Below are 24,507 nucleotides of genomic sequence, written 5' to 3' on the forward strand. Positions count from 1 at the left end.
GAAAGAGGCAACAGATGTGCAGAAAAAGGGAAGAGAACTGCAGAAAAAGGCAAGAAACATGCAGTAAGAGGAAAAAAAGGTAGATAAAGAGACAACAGGGGTGCAGAAAGAAGCAAGACAGGTGCAGAAAGAAGCATGGAAAGTGCAGAATGTAGCAACAGGTGTGCGGGTAGAGGCAAGAGAAGTGTAGAAAGGAGCAAGTGAGGTGCAGAAAGAGCCAACAGAGGTGCAAAAAGAGGCAAGAGAGGTACAGAAACAGGCAAGAGATGTGAACAAAGAGGCAAGAGATTTGCTGAAAGACGCAACAGATGTGTAGAAAGAAGCAACAAAAGTGCAGAAAGAGGCAAGTTAGATGCCACAGCAGGCAGGAAAGGTACAGAAAGAGGGAAGACAAGTGCATAAAGAGACAACAGTGGTGCGGAAATAAGCAAAAGAGGTGCAGAAAGAGTCAACAGATGTGCAGAAAAAGGGAAGAGAACTGCAGAAAAAGGCAAGAAACGTGCAGTAAGAGGAAAAAGAGGTAGATAAAGAGACAACAGGGGTGCAGAAAGAAGAAAGACAGGTGCAGAAAGAAGCATGGAAAGTGCAGAATGAAGCAACAGGTGTGCAGAAAGAGGCAATAGAAGTGTAGAAAGGGGCAAGTGAGGTGCAGAAAGAGCCAACAGAGTTGCAAAAAGAGGCAAGAGAGGTACAGAAAGAGGCAAGAGAAGTGCAGAAAGAGGCAAGAGAAATGCTGAAAGAAGCAACAGAGGTGTAGAAAGAAGCAAGAAAAGTGCAGAAAGAGGCAAGTGGGAAGTGTAGCTCACTGGTTAGAGGCGGCATACCCTGAAGCAGAGATCAGACCCGGGACCTGGGTTCGATTCCCGACGCGGCAGGGTCCACAACCCAATTGTCCATGGACTCGATAATTCTCGCTTCGGTGCCCACTCTAAGCATGAGTTCACACTATGCAGCTCTGGGCAACAAGCCTGCTTAATCTCCACAACGGCCCCCCGCGGCGGGATGCCTGGCTTTCACCTTGGGGATGCCCAGTACGGGTTATCTTACAGGGAAAAACCAGGATGGGTTCCCAATGCAAGCGCCAAGATGCCCGTAGGGTGATAGCTGCGCTCTATAAGTACCTAAATCAATCAATCAATCAATGAAAAAACAGGAAGGAACGGTACAGAAAGAGGGAAGACGTGTGCAGAAAGAGACAAAAGGGGTGCAGAAAGAAGCAAATGAGGTACAGAAAGAGGCAACAGACGTGCAGAAAAAGGGAAGAGAACTGCAGAAAAAGGCAAGAAACGTGCAGAAAGAGGAAAAAGAGGTACATAAAGAGACAACAGGGGTGCAGAAAGAAGCAAGACAGGTGCAGAAAAAAGCATGGAAAGTGCAGAATGAAGCAACAGGTGTGGGGAAAGATGCAAGAGAATTGTGGAAAGAAGCAGCAGAGGTGCATAAAGAAGCAAGAAAAGTGCAGAAAGAGGCAAAAGAGGCCATAAAGAGACAACAGGGGTGCAGAAAGAAGCATGACAGGTGCAGAAAGAAGCATGGAAAGTGCAGAATGAAGCAACACGGTGCAGAAAGAGGAAAGAGAAGTGCAGAAACAGGCAAGAGATGTGAACAAAGAGACAAGAGATTTGCTGAAAGAAACAACAGAGGTGTAGAAAGAAGCAAGAAAAGTGCAGAATGAAGCAACAGGTTTGCGGAAAGAGGCAAGAGAAGTGTAGAAAGAAGCAAGTGGGGTGCAGAAAGAGCCAACAGTGGTGCAAAAAGAGGCAAGAAAGGTACAGAAACAGGCAAGAGATGTGAACAAAGAGGCAAGAGATTTGCTGAAAGAAGCAACAGAGGTGTAGAAAAAAGCAAGAAAAGTGCCGAAAGAGGCAAGTGAGATGCCAAAACAGGCAGGAAAGGTACAGAAAGAGGGAAGACAAGTGCATAAAGAGACAACAGGGGTGCGGAAAGAAGCAAATGAGGTGCAGAAAGAGGCAACAGATGTGCAGAAAAAGGGAAGAGAACTGCAGAAAAAGGCAAGAAACATGCAGTAAGAGGAAAAAGAGGTAGATAAAGAGACAACAGGGGTGCAGAAAGAAGCAAGACAGGTGCAGAAAGAAGCATGGAAAGTGCAGAATGAAGCAACAGGTGTGCGGGTAGAGGCAAGAGAAGTGTAGAAAGGAGCAAGTGAGGTGCAGAAAGAGCCAACAGAGGTGCAAAAAGAGGCAAGAGAGGTACAGAAACAGGCAAGAGATGTGAACAAAGAGGCAAGAGATTTGCTGAAAGAAGCAACAGATGTGTAGAAAGAAGCAACAAAAGTGCAGAAAGAGGCAAGTTAGATGCCACAACAGGCAGAAAAGGTACAGAAAGAGGGAAGACAAGTGCATAAAGAGACAACAGGGGTGCGGAAAGAAGCAAATGAGGTGCAGAAAGAGTCAACAGATGTGCAGAAAAAGGGAAGAGAACTGCAGAAAAAGGCAAGAAACGTGCAGTAAGAGGAAAAAGAGGTAGATAAAGAGACAACAGGGGTGCAGAAAGAAGAAAGACAGGTGCAGAAAGAAGCATGGAAAGTGCAGAATGAAGCAACAGGTGTGCAGAAAGAGGCAATAGAAGTGTAGAAAGGAGCAAGTGAGGTGCAGAAAGAGCAAACAGAGTTGCAAAAAGAGGCAAGAGAGGTACAGAAAGAGGCAAGAGAAGTGCAGAAAGAGGCAAGAGAAATGCTGAAAGAAGCAACAGAGGTGTAGAAAGAAGCAAGAAAAGTGCAGAAAGATGCAAGTGGGATGAAAAAACAGGAAGGAAAGGTACAGAAAGAGGGAAGACGTGTGCAGAAAGAGACAAAAGGGGTACAGAAAGAAGCAAATGAGGTACAGAAAGAGGCAACAGACGTGCAGAAAAAGGGAAGAGAACTGCAGAAAAAGGCAAGAAACGTGAAGAAAGAGGAAAAAGAGGTACATAAAGAGATAACAGGGGTGCAGAAAGAAGCAAGACAGGTGCAGAAAAAAGCATGGAAAGTGCAGAATGAAGCAACAGGTGTGCGGAAAGAGGCAAGAGAATTGTGGAAAGAAGCAGCAGAGGTGCATAAAGAAGCAAGAAAAGTACAGAAAGAGGCAAAAGAGGCCATAAAGAGACAACAGGGGTGCAGAAAGAAGCATGACAGGTGCAGAAAGAAGCATGGAAAGTGCAGAATGAAGCAACACGGTGCAGAAAGAGGAAAGAGAAGTGCAGAAACAGGCAAGAGATGTGAACAAAGAGACAAGAGATTTGCTGAAAGAAACAACAGAGGTGTAGAAAGAAGCAAGAAAAGTGCAGAAAGAGGCAAGTTAGATGCAAAAACAGGCAGGAAAGGTACAGAAAGAGGAAAGACGAGTGCAGAAAGAGACAACAGGGGTGCGGAAAGAAGCAAATGAGGTGCAAAAAGAGGCAAGAGAGGTGCAGAAAGAAGCATGGAAAGTGCAGAATGAAGCAACAGGTGTGCAGAAAGAGGCAATAGAAGTGTAGAAAGGAGCAAGTGAGGTGCAGAAAGAGCCAACAGAGTTGCAAAAAGAGGCAAGAGAGGTACAGAAAGAGGCAAGAGAAGTGCAGAAAGAGGCAAGAGAAATGCTGAAAGAAGCAACAGAGGTGTAGAAAGAAGCAAGAAAAGTGCAGAAAGAGGCAAGTGGGATGAAAAAACAGGAAGGAAAGGTACAGAAAGAGGGAAGACGTGTGCAGAAAGAGACAAAAGGGGTGCAGAAAGAAGCAAATGAGGTACAGAAAGAGGCAACAGACGTGCAGAAAAAGGGAAGAGAACTGCAGAAAAAGGCAAGAAACGTGCAGAAAGAGGAAAGAAAGGTACATAAAGAGACAAAAGGGGTGCAGAAAGAAGCAAGACAGGTGCAGAAAAAAGCATGGAAAGTGCAGAATGAAGCAACAGGTGTGCGGAAAGAGGCAAGAGAAGTGAGCTCTACTTCTGCCCAAGCTGACGTCTCTAGATCATTGCCAAGCAAGCATTCGACTGGTAGGTCTGCACTCACCACAACATTCTTAAGGCCAGTTACCCCTTTCCAGGAGAAGTTAACAACTGCCAGAGAATGGTCTGTTCTGAAATTGCTAGCATTGGTCACTTGGTACATTTCCCCAAGTATATTCTGCCCAGGATCCACAAGATCTTTTGTCACCATAGTGACACTTGCTCCTGTGTCCCTGAATGCCAAAGCCTGTACTCCATTGACTAAAGGCTGTTGCCTGTACTTGCCCAAGTTACTGGGACTCACAGAGGAGGTGATATCCATGCCCCCATCACAGACAAGAACAGTCTGAGTGGTTTCTCTGACTAGGCCAGAGCCCAACTCAGTACCCAGGGTCAACCCTACTAAATCCTTGGCTTGTGTATTCCCACAACCAATTGTAACTGCACTGGGGGAAGCAGGTGCCTTAGGGGCATTGGTGGAGGCTGGAGTATTCTCTTTGGACTTGGTGCAATCACTGGTCCAGTGTGTCTTTTGCTTACAGACTTTGCACCATGGTTTCTTTTGGCCTTTCCCATTGTTAGGCTGTGAATCCCCACCTGAAGAAGATTTTTGGGGCCCTTGCGAAGACTTCTGGTCTTTACCCTTGTCCCCACCCTTGTCAGAGTTCTTAGAATCTTGCTTCTTAGGGTCACCACCTTGGTTCTGTACCTTCTGCCTCACCCTGGTTCTGACCCATTTGTCTGCCTTCTTTCCCAATTCTTGGGGAGAGGTCAGATCAGAGTCTACTAGGTACTGGTGCAACAGCTGATTTTGACAGATATTAAGAATCTGCTCCCTCATTATCAGATTGTACAATCCTATGAAGTCACACCCTTTACTGCCCAATAACCAACCTCCCAGAGCCTTAGCAGCACAGTCAACAAAGTCCTCCCAATCTTGATTTTGTGCCTTTTGGGTATCCCTGAACTTTAACCTGTATTGTTCAGTGGTTGGGCCAAACCCATCTATCAGTGCACTTTTCAAGACCTGGTAATCATCAGCATCCTCTTCTCTTACAGTGAGGAGCTTATCTCTACCTTTGACTGCAAAGGAGAGCCATAAGATTGCTGTCCACTGCCCTTGGGGGACCCTCTGTACTTTACAGGCCCTCTCCAAGGCAGTTATCCATTTGTGGATGTTATCCCCACTCTGGTAGGGAGGGACAATCTGACTTAGGTTTCTATGGTCATAAGACCTCTCCCTATCTCTAGAGAAGTTGCTGCCACCAAGGGACTCTAGTCCCTCCTTTTTTCTAGCTCTGTAGAGCTCTAGGGCTTCCTTATCTAGGGCCATTTGCTGCTTTCTGAGGTGAAGTTGACCTTGCTCATATTTCAGCAGTCTCTCTCTCCTCTCCTGGGAGGTTTCCCTCCCTCTGTGAGAAGAAACAGAGGTCCCTACAGATGAAGTAGACTGGACAGACTCCCTTGAGAGAGATCTATCCCTTCTAACCCTACTTTCAACTCATCCTGGAGGGACAAAGAGGGGAGCATTGGGCTCATCCTCATCATCCTCATCCAGTGGAGCTGGGTTTTCCAGATCCTATCATTGTCATCAGTCTGGTCTACAGCAGAGGTTGTGCCAGGGGGAGTTCCACCCCTAGGTCCACCCTCAACTGCTGCCCCACCCACTCACTCTGCCTACCCCTTCAGTCCCACTAGGTCCTGTGAGATCATCCAGCCTGAGTATCTGCAAGAGATGTTGGGTAGTTGGGCTTTTGCCTGTCTTCAGCTTCCTAATAGAACATAAGGCCCTAAGCTGAGCAAAGGTGAGATCCTCATACTTATAGGGAAGGAGCCCACTGGCTTCTGGCAGGGACCCACTGGTTCCTGGCTGATTAGACATTACTAGTGTGGTGGGGTGTAATGCACTACCTACACTAGTGTGGCCTACTAAACTCTCTTGAGTTTTAGAAAGGGTGTGCTAAGTCCTTGACACACAACTCTAAGTTCAGTAGAACGTACTGTATACTAAGCTTGATATTATATGTACCTAAGGTACCTTTAGTGGTTTTCAGTTGATCAATTCACTTGAGATTATCTGGTAAAACAATAGCAAGCTGGAATCCCACACGCTGCACGCCAATGTGAGAAGTTGGCCTGGTATATGCTGTCCACTAATTAAAGTGGGCACCTTGTACCAGTCCAAACAAACCCCTTATGGTGATAGGTTAAAGACAACCTTTATTGAAAGCTATCCTAGTGGTAGATATGGAGAGCAGCCTTCAGGGTAAGTCTTGAAGGAATGTAAAGCAGCTTGTTTAACCAGTCTATAATCTCTTGAATGACCAAATGAAAGGACAACCACACCAGGTATATATTTAAAATATATGTATTTAAGATAAAACACACCCCTCTAGTCTCTTTATGAGGCTAGAGTTTGAAGTACTTAAGTTACACGTCAGTATTCAACAGTAAAAGCACAAATACATGTTTGGGCCCTAGGGGCGTACCAAACCATATACCAATAAAGTGATATAAGAACCACGACTGAACTAGACACAAGGCCTAGAGCCTGTAGAAGTGCTTGGACCACAAAGAACCACCCAAGGTAGTGACACAGGGGACCCATGGGGGACGTGTGCAGCCGCGAATCGCCGGTAACTTCTATGGGGAAAGTCGCGGTTGGAAATTAAGAGTTTAAGGACACTTAGAGGATGACTACAAGCAAACCCTTTTAGACTTAGAGGTGTCTAGGGCCAACACCCACGGGAGCACTGGAGTACTCAAGTTACCTCACCCAGGGAAGCCGGGTGCATAGGTGTCAAATGGTGTCAGGTTGCAGCGTCGTTTTCAATGGAAGCTGGCAAAGAAGTGCTGCTGCCGTGAAGAGGATCAGTGATGTCATTTGAGATGTTATCAGTGATGTCATCAGTGATGTCACTGACCATGTCATGAATGATGCAATATGTGACATCATCAGCAGTTCATTGCGGGAGCGCAAGTTATAGTTAGCAGAACTAACTATAACGGAGGAATTTCTATGGTTTTGTACGAGTGAAATGGCCAGCTAACTATAACACCCCTGAAACCTATGTTTTTTTCAGTGAATTTCTAAGGTTTTTTTAAATGCTAATTTCTAACTATAACGTCTCTGAAACCTATGGTTTGTTCAGTGAATTTCAAAGCTTTTTTAAATGCTAATTTCTATCTATAACGTCTCTGAAACCTATGATTTTTTTCAGTGAATTTCAAAGGTCTTTTAAATGCTAATTTTTAAGTGTGATAGTAGTTATACCTATTTTTTTGTACTGATTTTTTTACAGTTTTTTAATTGTTCATTTATAAATATTTTATTCGTTAAATAACATTATATATTTTCCTGAAAATTGCAAAAAAAAAATTAAAACATTCTTTTAATATATTTATATTATTTTGGAAAGAATGTTATTTCCCAATTTTTTTCTGAGTCATGCACTCAAAGCGTAAACATCACGGTGGGTGAATTTTGAGATTTCCTATGGAAACTAGGTTGTAACTATAACTATCTACTGGCGACCGCCAGTAGATAATATATATATATATATATATATATATATATATATATATATATATATATATATATATATATATATATATATATATATATATATAGATAGATATATACATTATCTACTGGCGGTCGCCAGTAGATAGTTATAGTTAGGACCATGTTTCCATAGGAAATCTCAAAATTCTATTTTGAATAACTTTGGCGCCGGTTGACGAATCCTCGCGAAATTTTCAAAACTAATGGGGCGCTCTGTTCAGCTCCTACCCTGAAAGTCTCGGGGTGAATCGTCAAGCGGGGCTGAGAAAAAAGGGGGGTCCCAAAACGCGTTTTCCCAATGCATTTTCCCATAGGACCTGTAGACACAGCTACAGCCCGAACGGCTGAACAGAATTACTTGAAATTTGGCAGAGAGGTAGCCATAAGGCCAAGGAAGTGCCTTTTGCAGGTCTGGTGTTAATCTGTTCAGTATTTCCTGAGAAAATAGCATTTAAAAGCATATCAATATCTATACGCGCGCAGCGTGCGTGCACAGAGCAAGCCCTGAGCGCGCACCCTGCCGTGCGCGAGCGTAATTCTGATTGGTTGTTACATGTTAGTAAACATTCGAATCGGTCGAAATCAGGAAGTGTCGGCCGCCATTTTGTCTGTCACACTAAAAAGGAAAGGTGGAGACCGTGAAAAGGGGGCAGGGTAGGGAGTTCTAGACCCCCTAGCCATTGTCAGGGGAGCACAGTAGGACCACGAAGGGCAAAAAAAAAGATTTACATTTTTTAAAAAACATCGCGAAGTGCGCGCACTGTACGCGTACCCGAAAAAACCTTTAAAACATCACGACGTGCGCGCACCCAGCGCGCAAACGAAAAAAAACATTAAAAAAAATGGAAATAAAAATCACGTTTAAGTGTTTAGATATTAGGTGGCTCTAAAAAGAGCCCTTGTGTTTATTGAGTGTTTTTCGGTACCTACAAGTAAGTACAGATGCAGAGTCTAAAGTTCAAGAGGAAGACTCTGTTCCCTTCATCATTGAAATGTACACCGTCTCCTCTATAAATGTCTTGCATGTTGTAACGCAAGTTGTTGTGGTATATAGAACCCATACCATAGTCTCTGAGGAAAGCAGAAACAGACTTATTGACGTGCTTTCTTGCTTTGTCAATCTGTGGACAAAATTGGTTGGACCAGTTCCACTTTTGCCTTTGGCATATGTTAGAATATACAAAGGCAGATTGAGGAAAAAGCGACATCAATTGCACAAAGGTGTCCTTAATAAGCATTTCCAGACCTACCCCAGTTAAAGTGCCAAGGTCATTTCCACCACAGTGCACAATAATAAGGTTAGGCTGTGGGAGATGTAGAAAGGTTTTCACCAAAGGCATTAATTGGTGCCACTTTAACCCTCTCTGACCAATCCATTTAATGTCTACATTTGGCAAAGCAAGGTCTCTCACCATACCTATTTTTTCTGCAAATTTTTCACTCCAGAAGACATAGCTATGACCTACAATCCACACTGTGAACATCTTTCAAGGAGATCTGGATGCACTCAGAAGGTGTCTTTCAGTAGAATGGCAATATGAAAAGAAACACAGTTGAAAAATGGAGGCATACATACTTTTTTTTGATAAAAAGAACTCATTGGCTGATTCAAACCATTATACAGTTAAAACTAGGCTGTATGTTTAAATTTTTAAAAGCATGTTTTGGATTGGTACAGAAAAATGTGTTCCCACTGAACATTACTTTGGATTTGCTGTTAGGTTTGAAAAGTCAAGCACTCTTGGTCTTTTGATTTGAAACAATGTCTGCTGAACTTCTGACCTCTCTGCTCACACCTGTGTTCCATGAGCTGTTGCTATGGCAGCAGGCAGAAGTCATGTTGGGGGAAGGGATGATTTGCAAAGGAGTTGAAAGTTGCAACCAATAGAAATGTGTGATTCCATTTGAAAAAATGTGGGAAGGACTGTGATTTTACATTAACATGTATATGTGGGAAAAAAGAGAGGGAAAAATTGCCATTTACTGGTTGTGGAGAGAGGAGAGAGGAGAGAGGTGTACAGCTCTGAGATTCTGGCTCTGATAATCTGCTGTTTGAGTCCCACATTTCTTTCTCAACTAATTAATTTTAAAGGTGAGTTATGAGTTTGAGAGGGGAAGTATGTGGTGTATTTTGATATAAATAATAGAATTGTCATTCTTGTTTTAAAGTTGTGTTTTACATTTTGTGATTTAGGAGAAATTTAACTGTCTTGAACTAGTAAGATATTATGGAGTATGTCTTCACTGTAAGTTAAGGTGTAGTCGTATTAGTGAGGAATATTGTTTTGTGACTAGAATTACATCATGAGTCTGTCTGCACATAGGATTTGTTGACAGAGATTTAATTTGTGTTGCTTTTGTTCTGTTAGCCTTGCACTCGCAGAAAAGGGGTAGTTTGTTATCTTAAAGTGTGATGGTTAGCATTCAGCAGAAATCATTTACTGATCAGTGAGAGGCAAATGCAAACACATTTGAAAATAGTATGGTACATTTTCCTACCACTTTAAAAGTTGTGTTTTACATTTTATGTTAATGAAGATATTTAAGTGGCTTCAACATGTTATATATTATGGAGAATGTCTTCATTATAAGTTAATGTGTACTGGTATCACTCAGGAATACTGTTTTCTACCTAGAATCATACCATGAGACAGTGAGCACACAGGAAATGTAAACAGAGCTTTCATTCCGGTTGGTCTTGCTCTATTACCCTTGCACTCGCAGGAAAGGGGCAGCTTGTTTTTTGTAACAATCTAGTCTAATCAGTCACCCTCTAACACATGGTCATGGACTCAAGGAGCTGTTAGGACATGTGCTCCTTTGTGCTTGTCTAAACTAGAAGGAACATGTGTCAGTCTGTTACAGTAATTATCACTTGCTCTACCCCAGTAGTAAATGTGCTTTCAAATTGCCAAAGGAAATATTGCTTTCTGCCTAGAATGAGACCATGAGTCTGTGTGCATACAGGAATTGTTGTTAGCGTTTTAATTTGTGTTGCTGTTGTTCTGTAAAACTTGCACATTCAGGAAAGGCTCAGCTTGTTTTCTTCCAATGTGTTGGTTAGCACTCAGCAGAAATCAGTATCTCAAAAAATGTGAGGCAAATGCAAACACATTTGAAAATAGCATGGTCGAGTTTTCATCAATTCTTGCAATGGCTGAGGTGGTTCCTACATGTTGAAAACTCCAATTAACCCTTACCACACATGTACTCTTACACACATGTCTGTACTCTTCATGCAGTTGTGGGAGTCTCCATGCAGATGTCTCTTGCAGCTGACAGTACACAGTCTGCAGAAAAACCCTCTTTGCTCACACGCAGCAGCTTCTGCTGCACTCCCATGCGTAATAGTCAGCTCTGTGTGCTGTTTCAGATAGCAGTGTGTAACGCAAACAGATTCAACGTCACCAAGGCTCATTTCCTTTGCTCTAGTCTAATCAGTCACCCTCTAACACATGGTCATGGTCTCAAGGAGCTGTTAGGACATGTGCTCCTTTCTGCCTGTCTAAACTAGAAGGAACATGTGTCAGGCTGTTACAGTAATTATCACTGGCTCTACCCCAGTAGTACATGTGCTTTCGAATTGCCAAAGGAAATATCGCTTTCTGCCTAGAATCAGACCATGAGTCTATGTGCACACAGGAATTGTTGTCAGCGTTTTAATTTGTGTTGCTGTTGTTCTGTAAAACTTGCACATTCAGGAAAGGCCCAGCTTGTTTTCTGCCAATGGGTTGGTTAGCACTCAGCAGAAATCAGTATCTCAAAAATGTGAGGCAAATGCAAACACATTTGAAAATAGCATGGTAGAGTTTTCATCAATTCTTCCAACGGCTGAGGTGGTTCCTACATGTTGAAAACTCCAATTAACCCTTACCACACATGTACTCTTACACACATGTCTGTACTCTTCATGCAGTTGTGGGAGTCTCCATGCAGATGTTTCTTGCAGCTGACAGTACACAGTCTCCAGAAACACACTCTTTGCACACACGCAGCAGCTTCTGTTACACTCCCAAACGTAATAGTCAGCTCTGTGTGCTGTTTCAGATAGCAGTGTGTAACGCAAACAGATTCAACGTCACCAAGGCTCATTTCCTTTGCTCTAGTCTAATCAGTCACCCTCTAACACATGGTCATGGTCTCAAGGAGCTGTTAGGACATGTGCTCCTTTCTGCCTATCTAAACTAGGAGGATCATGTGTCAGGCTGTTACAGTAATTATCACTTACTCTACCCCAGTAGTAAATGTGCTTTCAAATTGCCAAAGGAAATATCGCTTTCTGCCTAGAATCAGACCATGAGTCTGTGTGCACACAGGAATTGTTGTCAGCGTTTTAATTTGTGTTGCTGTTGTTCTGTAAAACTTGCACATTCAGGAAAGGCCCAGCTTGTTTTCTTCCAATGTGTTGGTTAGCACTCAGCAGAAATCAGTATCTCAAAAATGTGAGGCAAATGCAAACACATTTGAAAATAACATGGTAGAGTTTTCATCAATTCTTGCAATGGCTGAGGTGGTTCCTACATGTTGAAAACTCCAATTAACCCTTACCACACATGTACTCTTACACACATGTCTGTACTCTTCATGCAGTTTTGGGAGTCTCCATGCAGATCTCTCTTGCAGCTGACAGTAAACAGTCTCCAGAAACACACTCTTTGCACACACGCAGCAGCTTCTGCTACACTCCCATGCGTAATAGTCAGCTCTGTGTGCTGTTTCAGATAGCAGTGTGTAACGCAAACAGATTCAACATCACCACGGCTCATTTCCTTTGCTCTAGTCTAATCAGTCACCCTCTAACACATGGTCATGGTCTCAAGGAGCTGTTAGGACATGTGCTCCTTTCTGCCTGTCTAAACTAGAAGGAACATGTGTCAGGCTGTTACAATAATTATCACTTGCTCTACCCCAGTAGTAAATGTGCTTTTAAATTGCCAAAGGAAATATCGCTTTCTGCCTAGAATCAGACCATGAGTCTGTGTGCACACAGGAATTGTTGTCAGCGTTTTAATTTGTGTTGCTGTTGTTCTGTAAAACATGCACATTCAGGAAAGGCCCAGCTTGTTTTCTTCCAATGTGTTGGTTAGCACTCAGCAGAAATCAGTATCTCAAAAATGTGAGGCAAATGCAAACACATTTGAAAATAGCATGGTAGAGTTTTCATCAATTCTTGCAATGGCTGAGGTGGTTCCTACATGTTGAAAACTCCAATTAACCCTTATCACACATGTACTCTTACAAACATGTCTGTACTCTTCATGCAGTTGTGGGAGTCTCCATGCAGATCTCTCTTGCAGCTGACAATACAGTGTCTCCAGAAACACACTCTTTGCACACACACAGCAGCTTCTGCTACACTCCCATGTGTAATAGTCAGCTCAGTGTGGTGTTTCAGATAGCAGTGTGTAACGCAAACAGATTCTAAATCACCAAGGCTCACTTCCTTTGCTCTAGTCTAATCAGTCACCCTCTAACACATGGTCATGGTCTCAAGGAGCTGTTAGGACATGTGCTCTTTTCTGCCTGTCTAACCTAGAAGGAACATGTGTCAGGCTGTTACAGTAATGATCACTTGGTCTACCCCAGTAGTAAATGTGCTTTCAAATTGCCAAAAGAAATATCGCTTTCTGCCTAGAATCAGACCATGAGTCTGTGTGCACACAGGAATTGTTGTCAGAGATTTAATTGATGTTTCTTCTATTTTGTAAGAGTTTGACTCATAGGAAAGGATCAGCTCATGTGATAGGATTTGAAAAGTTTTTAAAAAGAAAATGTAATGAATTCAAATTACATAAAGGTATTTTTTTTTAGTTTTTTGCAGGTATTGGTGAGCAACAGCGAAAAAATATAAAGATGCCTATAAAGTCAAGAAAAAGAAAAGAAAAGAAACAACAACTATATTTGAAGACGACTGATAAAAAAAAAATAGGAGGCGAAGCACGTGTTGGAAAACAGAAAAAGTCTTCTGGTAAGCAAACTAAAGAATTTTTAAAAAATATCTTCAAAAAAAAAAAAATGATCGAAAGATACATTCAAACAGTGTTACAAGTACAAAACTACAACAGAGTCAACAGCAAAAACAAAATGCTAATATAGACTCAGAAGTTAGGAAGAGTGACTTAACACGGACAATAGATTTTAAAAACATTCATCGAAAAATGTTTCAGAGAAGAGTGATGTTAAATTTGCTGAAGGATGTGAAAAAATATAAGAAAAAAACAAAATTTTATAAGAAAAAGAAATTTATTGAAAGTATTGCTACCAAGGCATTAGAAATAAAAAAAAAACTATTCATTTTAATTTTGAACAGGATGCGTAGATTAGATAAATTAGTGAATGCAATGAAGTCACAAAGCAAAAGGAAAAGAGAAGTAAAAAAAAAAAACTTTTGTAAAGTGTTCTTAGGAGAATTGAAACATAGTTCAAGTACTGAACCATTTTTTAATGAAGAGAGTTATCTTCAAAGTAATAGTTTGTTGCATGCAGTTGACACCAATGGTAGAGCTTATGAAGTTAAGGATGGTTGTGTAATGGAAAAGGAGAAAATGGTTCCAAGAAATGAGGAACAAGTGATGGCTGATGAGGTTAGGGGAAGACGTCCTAAAGCCCCAGTGTACACTTGGAATTGTAGTAGTATTTGTACTGTGCGTCAGGAATCTATTGATAAATTACGTGACTTTCTAGGAGAATATAGTAAAAAGAGTGTTAAACAGAAAATTAAGGTGCTTCAAAGACTAGATCCATGCAGAGTGAGAGAGAATACTGGTTTGCAAGGACATTCTCTGGCTTGTCTATCTAGGAAAGTGTGTCAAAGTGTTTTTCACCATTTTAGGATGCTGGCTGTTCATCATACTGAAATGAGAAAGTTTGTGAGAACATTGTATTTTGCTAAAAGTCCAGCACTAAAGTTAAATGAGTTGAATAATGCTCTGTTCCGTGGATCTGTATCAGATGTAGTGAAGGTTACTGATGAGATTCAGTTTTGTTACTTTGATCCAGAACAAGAAAGTGCAGAAAATGACACAGTTATTGATGAAAATGTGGAAGAGAATGTAGAACTCACTGTTAGTAAAAATTTTGATGATGAAATGACAAAATTTGCCATCATCTCTAATGAAAGACCAAATATTACTTGTATATGTTGCCGGAGAACCCATTACAAAAATCAAACAAGGAATGTTGATCTGTATAAAAAAAGTGAAAATGAAGATAATTATAAGTGGAAAGATTTTGCCACATATATATTTCTGGAAAATTGTTTTGATTTGGGTGAAGATCAGCGTATTTGTAAATACTGTTATAACAAGTTAGAAGAAAATAGAATGACAGCTAGAGCTGTACATAATAATTTAGAATTGGTTGATATTCCTCCAGAACTTTCTGATTTAAATACGTATGAGTCTATACTCATTCAATGTGTCCATCCGTTTCAGACCATAGTGCGTATGGAGCCAAAAACTGGTAAATTACCTCCTTCGGATTTACAAAGAGGTTTAAAAGAAAGAGTTGTCTATTTGCCATTGGATTTGAAAAAAAATATGGAAACAATTGATGCAGATACTTTGGAAACTGAACCATTAGTTATTCTGGTTAATGGTGTACCTACGAAGAATAAGAAAATTTGGCAGGAGCTGGTGGATGTACGAAAAGTACAAAGAGCAAATTTGTATTTGAAAAATAATAATAAATGGTATGAACCCATTTATATGGATGAAGATGAAGAAGAAATACTAGAAGACACAGGAATACCAACTGGGCAACTTGAAAAAGTGGATAAGTCAAAAGAAGAAGAAATTTATGAACATTTCAGCATACATCCTCAACATTCTAAAGAAGTTATGGGAAACGCTATTGATCTGTTTCAGATGAAGAAAGCACAAGGAACTCCCGTGAGTGTATGGGAGGAGAGCTTGGAAGCTCGTTGTTTTCCCCAGCTGTTTCCTACAGGAAAAGGAGGACGATATGATGAACGTCCAGTACAGATTCCTGCTTCTGAGTATCGGACTACAAGACTATATGCAGAAGATCCGAGATTTCGTCAAAGTATTCCTTATTTGTTCCATCTTTTATTTGAAAGTGACTTGTCAGCACTATCTTATGCAGTAAATCACATTTTGAAAACTGGAGTACATCTACGTAATGTGACTGCAAAGGATTTTATGAACAAAGTGCAACAGCGAGATGATCATTTGGAATCTCAATTGATCAATTTGATGGCTTGTCAGCGTGGGACGAATGAATATTGGTACCGACGCCATGGAGAATTGAAATGTATGTTACGGAATTTAGGAATTCCTACATGGTTTCTTACCCTAAGTTGTGCTGAGTACGCTTGGGATGATCTTCTGGATTTTCTTAGAGAGGCAAATTCAAATATTGAAAACATCCTATACAAGACAGCAGGAGAATTGTGCTCATTGGATTCGGTTAATGTTTGCAGATATTTCAATCATAGATTTGAGGCTATGATGTCTTTCATCTGCAATAAAACAAATCCACCTCTTGGAGAAGTTGTGGCTTTCTTTTGGAGAAAAGAGTACCAAGCCAGAGGTGCTCCTCATATTCATATGCTGTTGTGGATCAAGGATGCTCCAAAATTTGAAACAGATTCTGATGATGCAGTTTTAAGTTTCATCGAAGGATATGCAACATGTGCTATACCTAAAAGCACAGAAGAGAAAAATTTAAAAGAGCAAGTTTTACGTTTCCAAAGTCATCGGTGTGGAAAATACTGTTGACGAAAGTACAAGAGTAAAGATAAATTCTACACAAAATGTCGATTTGGATTTCCACGACCTGTTCTTTCAAAAGGAAGAGTAAACAGTTTTATGTCAGCTGTGCGACATACTATTACAAGAAAATCACCTAAAAATACCTACAATCTAAGAAGAAAAGAAGAGTCAAAATATATAAATGACTACAACCCAGTCATTTTATCCATGTGGAATGCTAACATGGATATACAGTATGTGGCTGACAATTCTATTGCTGTTGCTCGCTATGTCACATCTTACATCACTAAATCAGAGAAAATGGAATTGAAGGAAATGTGGGAAGAGATTTCTCATGAGAAGACTGTCAGTAAGAAGCTATACAGTTTCAGTTTAAAGATGTTATCGCATCGAGAAATTGGATCCTACGAATGCTCAGATAGGTTATCATCTGCAAGTCTGTACTCCAAATCCAGAAGAATAATTTGGGCAAGTTTAGGTCTTGCAGGAATGCGAAATCAGGTACTGAAATCTATTCGAGAAATTGAGTATTTCGCAGAGTTCGAACCAGAAAGTACAGACATTTTAAGAAGAAACATGTTGGACACATATTACCCACAAAGAAGTCATCACCTTGAGAACATGTTTCTCTATGAAGTGCTGCAGAACTTTATTTTTAAATGGAATGTCACAGAAGATATCAACAATGGAAAATATAAAGTCATTGGTGAGGAAGGATGTTTGGTGAAGCAAACAAAAGGAAGTTTGATAAATCACCGGAAGCTGAGTTGCGACACTCCTGATAAAAAGGAATTTTACTACTTGGCACTTTTGCAGCTGTTTAAACCATGGCGTTCAGAGGACGAACTACTTGGAGAATTTCAGAGCTATGAAGATTCCTTCAATGCTAGCAAAGACAGCGTCGAATGCAGTACTTTCACAACTTATGTTCAAATGTTAAATGAAGAAATTGAACAAGAAGCAACAATTGCAGCTGAAGTAGCTAGAGACAGTTCTCAAGACAGTCAAAGTTCTGGTACATTCAGTCAAGATCCTCTAGGACAACCGATCATCGCAAATGAAGCAGCAATAGCTATGAACGAAGTGGAAACAGCTATGAATCAAGCTCAGGAAGATTTAGTAGACTTAATATATTTGGAGGAGCAACTGAATGAAGAACAAAAACAAATTTATGAAGAAGTCAGAGAAAAAATTGATCACGGATAACTACATGAAAATAAAGAGTGCTCATGCACATCTTTTGAACCAATGAGAATGTATGTAAGTGGACAAGCAGGAACTGGACAAAGTTTCCTAATTAATGTAATTAGAAGCTACCTACAGAAGAAAATGGATTCCATTTTGTCTTGTGTTGTTACTGCTCCAACTGGGTTAGCAGCATATAACATCAAAGGAGTTACCTTACATCGTTTGCTAATGTTACCAGTAGAGCATGAGAACAAAATAAAGTACCACAAACAAGCAGGAGAAGCATGCTTGGAAGTTTCAAGAGTATTGAAGAAAATGAAAGAACTGATTATTGATGAGGTAAGCATGGTATCAAACTTAATGCTTGCCTTTGTGCATTTAAGAATGCAGCAAATTCTGAAGACAGACTTTGATGTTCTAATTGGAGGAAAACACGTCATAGTTTTTGGAGATCTTTTGCAACTTACTCCAGTTAAAGGACAACCGGTATTCCATACACTTACACATGAAGACACAAAAAAGTCATTAGGAAGTATAGGCAATGTAAATATTTGGACATATTTTGAGTATAAGGAACTCATTACCAATATGAGGCAAGCCAATGATGAGGACTATGCAAGTATTCTGAAAGATATAAGAATTGGACTTCTCACAGAACATGGGAGAAAAGCATTACAGAGTCGATTGCTGAGTAATTTGTTTCCAACAGAACAAATAGTTCCAGAGAAAATATACAAGGAAATTGCAGAAAAAAATACTGTAATCTGCTTAATGCCGACACTACATGAATGCTCTGTATTCAATCAAGAACTTTTGAAATTGGAAAATGAAGAGATCATAAAACTGGAAGCTGTGGATAAAATAGAACATGAACGAATAACTGTTATATTGACAGGAAAATTGAGTACTAAATTGGATTCTGTGGAGAAAAACATTTCAAAAACAGCTGGTTTGGAAAAGAATCTTTATGTGTTTATGAACTGTAGAGTAATTTTAAGACGTAATTTGGATGTAGAAAAAGGTTTAGTGAATGGAGCTATGGGAATAGTTGTAGGTTTTATTAATTACCAGAAAAAAGTTGGAATTGAATGTTTAAAAATAAAATTTGATCAGATACAAGAGGTTAAAGACATTTGTCTTTGTTCAATTCGTTTCTTGCTTGTGAAAGACTTATATGTGCGTAGGAAGCAGTTTCCGTTTTCTCTAGCATATGCTGTAACTATTCACAAATCTCAAGGATTAACTGTTGATAGTGCTTTTGTAAACATTGGATCTACTGTGTTTAAAGAAGGTATGGCATATGTTGCTTTGTCACGCGTGAAAAAATTATCTGGTTTATTCATGATAGACTTTGATGATTCAAAAGTAAGTGCTGATGCAAACTGTGTAAAGGAGTATAATAGATTAAGAAGAAGCTATGCTCCTCATTTAGGTCAGTATCCTGTGTTTGAAAAACGTGTTGTTTGTCGGAAAAGGAGATTTGAGAATATCTGTAATGAGGGTGTACAGAAGAGAAAACAAAAATATAGTGATGTGACTGCAAGCAAAAAGAAAAAGGACAGTGTGGAAGAGGTTGTTGGTTGTCATTTTGAAAATAGCTCTGGTGTCAACTGCTACGCAAATGTAGTGCTGAATGTTGTATTTTATCTTGAATTTTTGCAAGAGCAGATAACACTAAATCATGAAAAAAGATTCTGTTCTTTGCTGAGTCTCCTCTATGAGAAGCTGAGTAATGATAAAACTAAAATAGAAAGTGCTTCTGATGTTAGAAATCTTTTATATGTATGTTCAGGAAGTACACAGTTTACACAAAATGTCCAGCAAGATGCACAGGAATTCTTGATGTATATCCTGATAGTACTGGAAGATGAAGGGGTAGAAGTAGAAAATTTATTTGGTGTCTCTTATAAATGGGAACATTGTTGTGATAACTGTATGAACACAAGCAGTAGTAATGTTGATTCTGAAAGGTTCATATATTTACCATTACCAGAGAGTAAAACAGTGACTTTTAGTAAATTAGTTAAAGATGCTAATCACAACATGGAATGTTCTCAATGTAAATCAGACATGTTGTCAATGTTATTTTTAAATAAATATGGACAGTATGTAATTTTAATGATGCAACGTTGTAGAGCTGATTGTTCAAAATTGGACAATTTAATAAAGAAGTTTACAGGACAACAATTATCAATATCTGGAAAAACTTTTGTTGCAGTTGCAATAATTTTTCATGATGGACCTTCTATAACTTCTGGTCATTACACAGTTTATCTTAAATGTGAAAAAGGATGGACACTGTGTAATGGTTCTCAATTGATTTTCAAGCAACGTTTGCCTTATGATTTACCCAATTGTTACCTAATTTTTCTGAAACCCAAATTTTAAATACTAACATCATCATTGGAAGAAAGCATTATTAAAATTTAAAAGGTTTTAAATTGGATATTTCGCTCAAAAGAGATTTTAAACTTATCATTTGGCCGTAAGGAAAGGTAAAACAAACAATTGTGGACTTCTTTGACAGATATTATTTTGGAAAATGTTCTTTTGCAACAAGGTTTACAGACGTTATTTTTTGGAAATTGTTATTCTTCTTAAAAGGTATTTTTAACATTTCTATTAAAGTATGTTTTAGTGAGGATACATTTGGGGCTTTTTTAAACAATCTTTCAGATTGGTTTTTTTTTTGCTCGCTGTTAAATGATGAATACAATTGATTTCACTATTTTCAGTGAAAATCAAAACATTCTGAAAACAGCAAAACAAGGGCAAAAAATTGCTTTGCTAAATATGAAAAAACATGTACTGTTTAATAAAGTGTATTGTTGAATATTAATACTTTTTTTCAGAACTAGAAAGAAAATTTAGAAGATGTTCTTCAGTTATCTTTGCAATTAAATAAAAACATTTAATTCTAAATTAATTATTTTGATGGTCAGGTAAGTTTTACATATCTGTATGTGTCACTGGTTTCGTTTCATGCTTCCTTTTCTTCACCTCTCCTTACTCTACTTTTCTCATTTCTCTTCTCACTCTCTCTTCCTGCTTTACTACTCTTTTGTAACTTCCTCACTCCTTCTATACTACTCCCCTACCTTTACTACCTCCATCACTAATTTTTCATCCATGTTTCTTTTTCTGTATCCATATGTCTTAGTCTTTTTAACTGCCTTACTCCTTGTCAGTTGTTTGCTCTCTGTGTCTGTATCTGTCACTCTTGGTTTGTCTGTTTTACCCTTAATTTCCTTAACATCTCTGGGGCACATTTACAAGCCACCTGCGCCACCACTACGTCAATTTTCTTGACGAACTAGTGGCGCAGGGTGCTCCCCCATATTTACAACGAGTGGATAAGCCTCTCTGTGTGTCTTTTTCTCTCCTTGTAAATACAGCCAATTCAAATGCAGCACTAAAATGAGCTATTATGTTTTTTGGGTACCTATACATAAATACTGATGCAGAGTTTAAAGTTTAATAGGAAGAATGTCTTCCGTTCATCTGTGAAATGTACACCATCTCTTTTTTAATTACATTGCCACTCCCCTCTCTTTCTCAGGGAGTTCCTGAAGGTTTACTAAAGGTGAAAAAAAATGTTTTTTTTAAAAACCCATTGGGTGCGCGCTGAGTGCGCGCACTCTAATAAAAAAAAAAGAAATAGATTGTAAAAAACAAGTTTTGATGTTTTGATTTTAGGTGGCTCTAAAAAGAGCCCTTGAGTTAATGTAGGGACAGAGGAAGAGAAAAACGAAAAAAAAAATAGGAAAATTATGGCCTCTCGCAAGGATGCTCCTCAAATTTTCTTTGAATAAGATCAATACTGCTCTCACCCAAAGTAATAAGACGACCACAATCCATGCAGTGTGTACTCATCCTCAAAAAACAAGGACGAATATCCAGAGGTGTGGTAGAAGGTGAAGGCACCACTGCAGAAGAAGTGCTTGCCTGAGCTGCTGAAGATGTGCTCGGCTGAGCTGCTGCAGATGTCGTCGGCTGAGCAGGTGGAGGGTTTGCTCCAGAAGCTCGACGAAAAGTCACTGGATGCATTTTCTCAACGTGCCTCGTTATAGTATGAATACTAAAAGAATACTTCTTGTTAGGATTCCCACGTGACAAGACGCGCTGACACAGTTTGCAGGTGACCTTTGGTGCATTCACCTTCTTTTGTCCCTCTGGAAAACTGAAAAACTGCCATATAAAGGAGTCTTTCTGCTTCCTCTGCCTCTGTCTCTCAAGAGTGTCCTGCTCACTCTCAGAAGATGGCTGCTGCTCTGCCATTGTATCTCAACACACAGATTAGCTCCTTCTCCTAGGGAATCAGAACTAACAATGAGGGGGGTGGGTGTGATTTTGGAAGAATCTGGAAATGAAAGTACTTTGAACCAATGAAAAGTGATGTTTCTGGATCACATGACTTGCCATGAGGGGATTGGGTGTGGTGTTGAAACAATCTGAAACTGAAAGTAATGAAAACCAATTAGAAGTGTTGTTTTATTCATCACATACCCCGAGGTGCGCGTACCGAGCAAGCTCCCTGCGTGCACGATACAATTACGCATGTGCGAACGCGTATGTGCGCATGCGCTTATGTACTATGCGCGTACGTAACGCGCATACGCAGCACGCGCGTATGCGTAAACGTCAGCGCGCGTACTCTACGCGTATACGGAAGTGTACCGCGTGGAGTACGTACGACGCACGTAAGCATGCGTACGTACGCATGCGTACTAGGTGCGCGCTCCTAGCGCGCAGTAAAACGTATGTATGCATACGTAAATAACGTACACCGGAATTCATGAAAAATGTACGCAAACGTACTAGGTGCGCGCTCCGAGCGCGCAGTAAAACGTATGTATGCGTACGTAAATAACGTACGCCGGAATTCATGAAAAATGTACGCAAACGTACTAGGTGCGCGCTCTGAGCGCGCACCCCAAGAATTTATATAAAAAAAAAAAAGTGGACATAACTTAATAGAAGATATTAACTATGCTGTTCAACTTCATCTTAATTAAATCTTTAAAAAAAAATGAGCCACACCAAATTAAAGGATACAGAAAATATATAAATGTATACATAGGGAAGTTTTTGAAAAAGAAATATTTCAAAAATATAATTAAAAAAAACAAAAATTAGCATTTAAAAAACCTTTGAAATTCACTGAAAAAACCATAGGTTTCACACACGTTATAGTTAGGAATTAGCATTTAAAAAACCTTGCAAATTCACTGAAAAAACCATAGGTTTCACACACGTTATAGTTAGGAATTAGCATTTAAAAAACCTTGCAAATTCACTGAAAAAACCATAGGTTTCACACACGTTATAGTTAGCTGGACATTTTACTCGTAAAAAACCAATGAAATTCCCTGTTATAGTTAGTTCAGCTAACTATAACTCGCGCGCCCGCAATCCACTGCTGATGACGTCACATATTACATCACTCATGACATGGTCAGTGACATCACTGATGACATCTCAAATGACATCACTGATGACATCACTGATGACATCATCCTTGTGATAGAGTAGCACATCTTCTCACACTCTAATTTAACCTTTGATACACCGACTAAAAATTTAAGAGTTTCATTCTCAAAACCATACATACTGCAATACCAATAACTACATACCCAATTATTAACTCTTAGGTCTACATACACCTCCACACACTCACCTGTACAGTCACTCATACTTACAGTCACTCCATACAAAAGTATCATATGAATTTATACACACACCTATATAGACACTCTCTCACTACCAATCATCCATAAAGGTACTCTCACACTTACTCAATCATGCAAATAATCACACTCCCATTTACTCACCTAGGCAGTGAAACACACTCAAGTTTACTTACTCATAAAAATAGTATCACATTCTTACACTCTTAGAGAATCATTGATTCAAGCACACACTCATCCATACAGTCACTCTCACAATCACACACTCTCACATCTACCCACTTATATACTCTTACACGCATATATACTGCCTTTCACATATGTAGTTAGTCACACATGTACCACTGAGATATACATTCAATCCCTAAGACACCTATACATACAATCACCCAACCATACAGTCCATCACAGATGCAGTCTTAAAACCATGCACCCATAGAATCACCCACTCACACATCTATGCATAGAGTGACACACACCATACCCACACAAACATTCATGAACACATACAGATACTTACACAACAAATCAATTACCCATGTAGAGACTCATATAGCTGTTCTCAAAACCATGCAGCCACTTATACACCAACATACAGACACATACATACATTTACACAGTTTACTCACTAGTCTGCAGTAAGATACATTTAATGACTAACTTAAAGAAACATGTTATGCACCACAGAAAATCATCCATTTACACACTTGTACACCCACTCATTCTTAAACAGGCCTTTCCCTATATATATTAAACATAATGAAATTTTTCAAAAACACATACTCACTGGATGATGTCATCAGTGATGTCATTTGAAATGTCATCAGTGATGTCATCAGGGATGTCACTGACCATGTCATGAGTGATGTAATATGTGACGTCATCAGCAGTGGATTGCGGGCGCGCGAGTTATAGTTAGCTGAACTAACTATAACGGGGGAATTTCATTGTTTTTTTATGAGTAAAATGTCCAGCTAACTATAACGTGTGTGAAACCTATGGTTTTTTCAGTGAATTATCTACTGGCGGCCGCCAGTATATAGTTATAGTTAGGACCGTGTTTCCATAGGAAATCCGCAACATTCTATTTGGAATAACTTTGGCGCCGGTTGACGAATCCTCGCGGAATTTTCAAAATAGGTGGGGCGCTCCGCTCCGCTCCTACCCTGAAAGTCTCGGGTGGATTCGTCAAGCGGGGGCTGAGAAAAAGGGGGGGTCCCAAAACGCATTTTCCCCATGCAATTTTCCATAGGGACCTTTAGTCCAAGGTACAGCCCGAACGGCTGAACAGAATTACTTGAAATTTGGCAGAGAGGTAGTCCTCAGCTCAGGGAAGTGCCTTTTGCAGGTCTGGTGTCAATCTGTTCAGTAGTTCCTGAGATAATCAAAAGTAAAATCATATATATATGTGGG

Source organism: Triturus cristatus, chromosome 5_1, assembly GCF_964204655.1.
Source record: "Triturus cristatus chromosome 5_1, aTriCri1.1, whole genome shotgun sequence".
Classification (NCBI taxonomy): domain Eukaryota; kingdom Metazoa; phylum Chordata; class Amphibia; order Caudata; family Salamandridae; genus Triturus; species Triturus cristatus.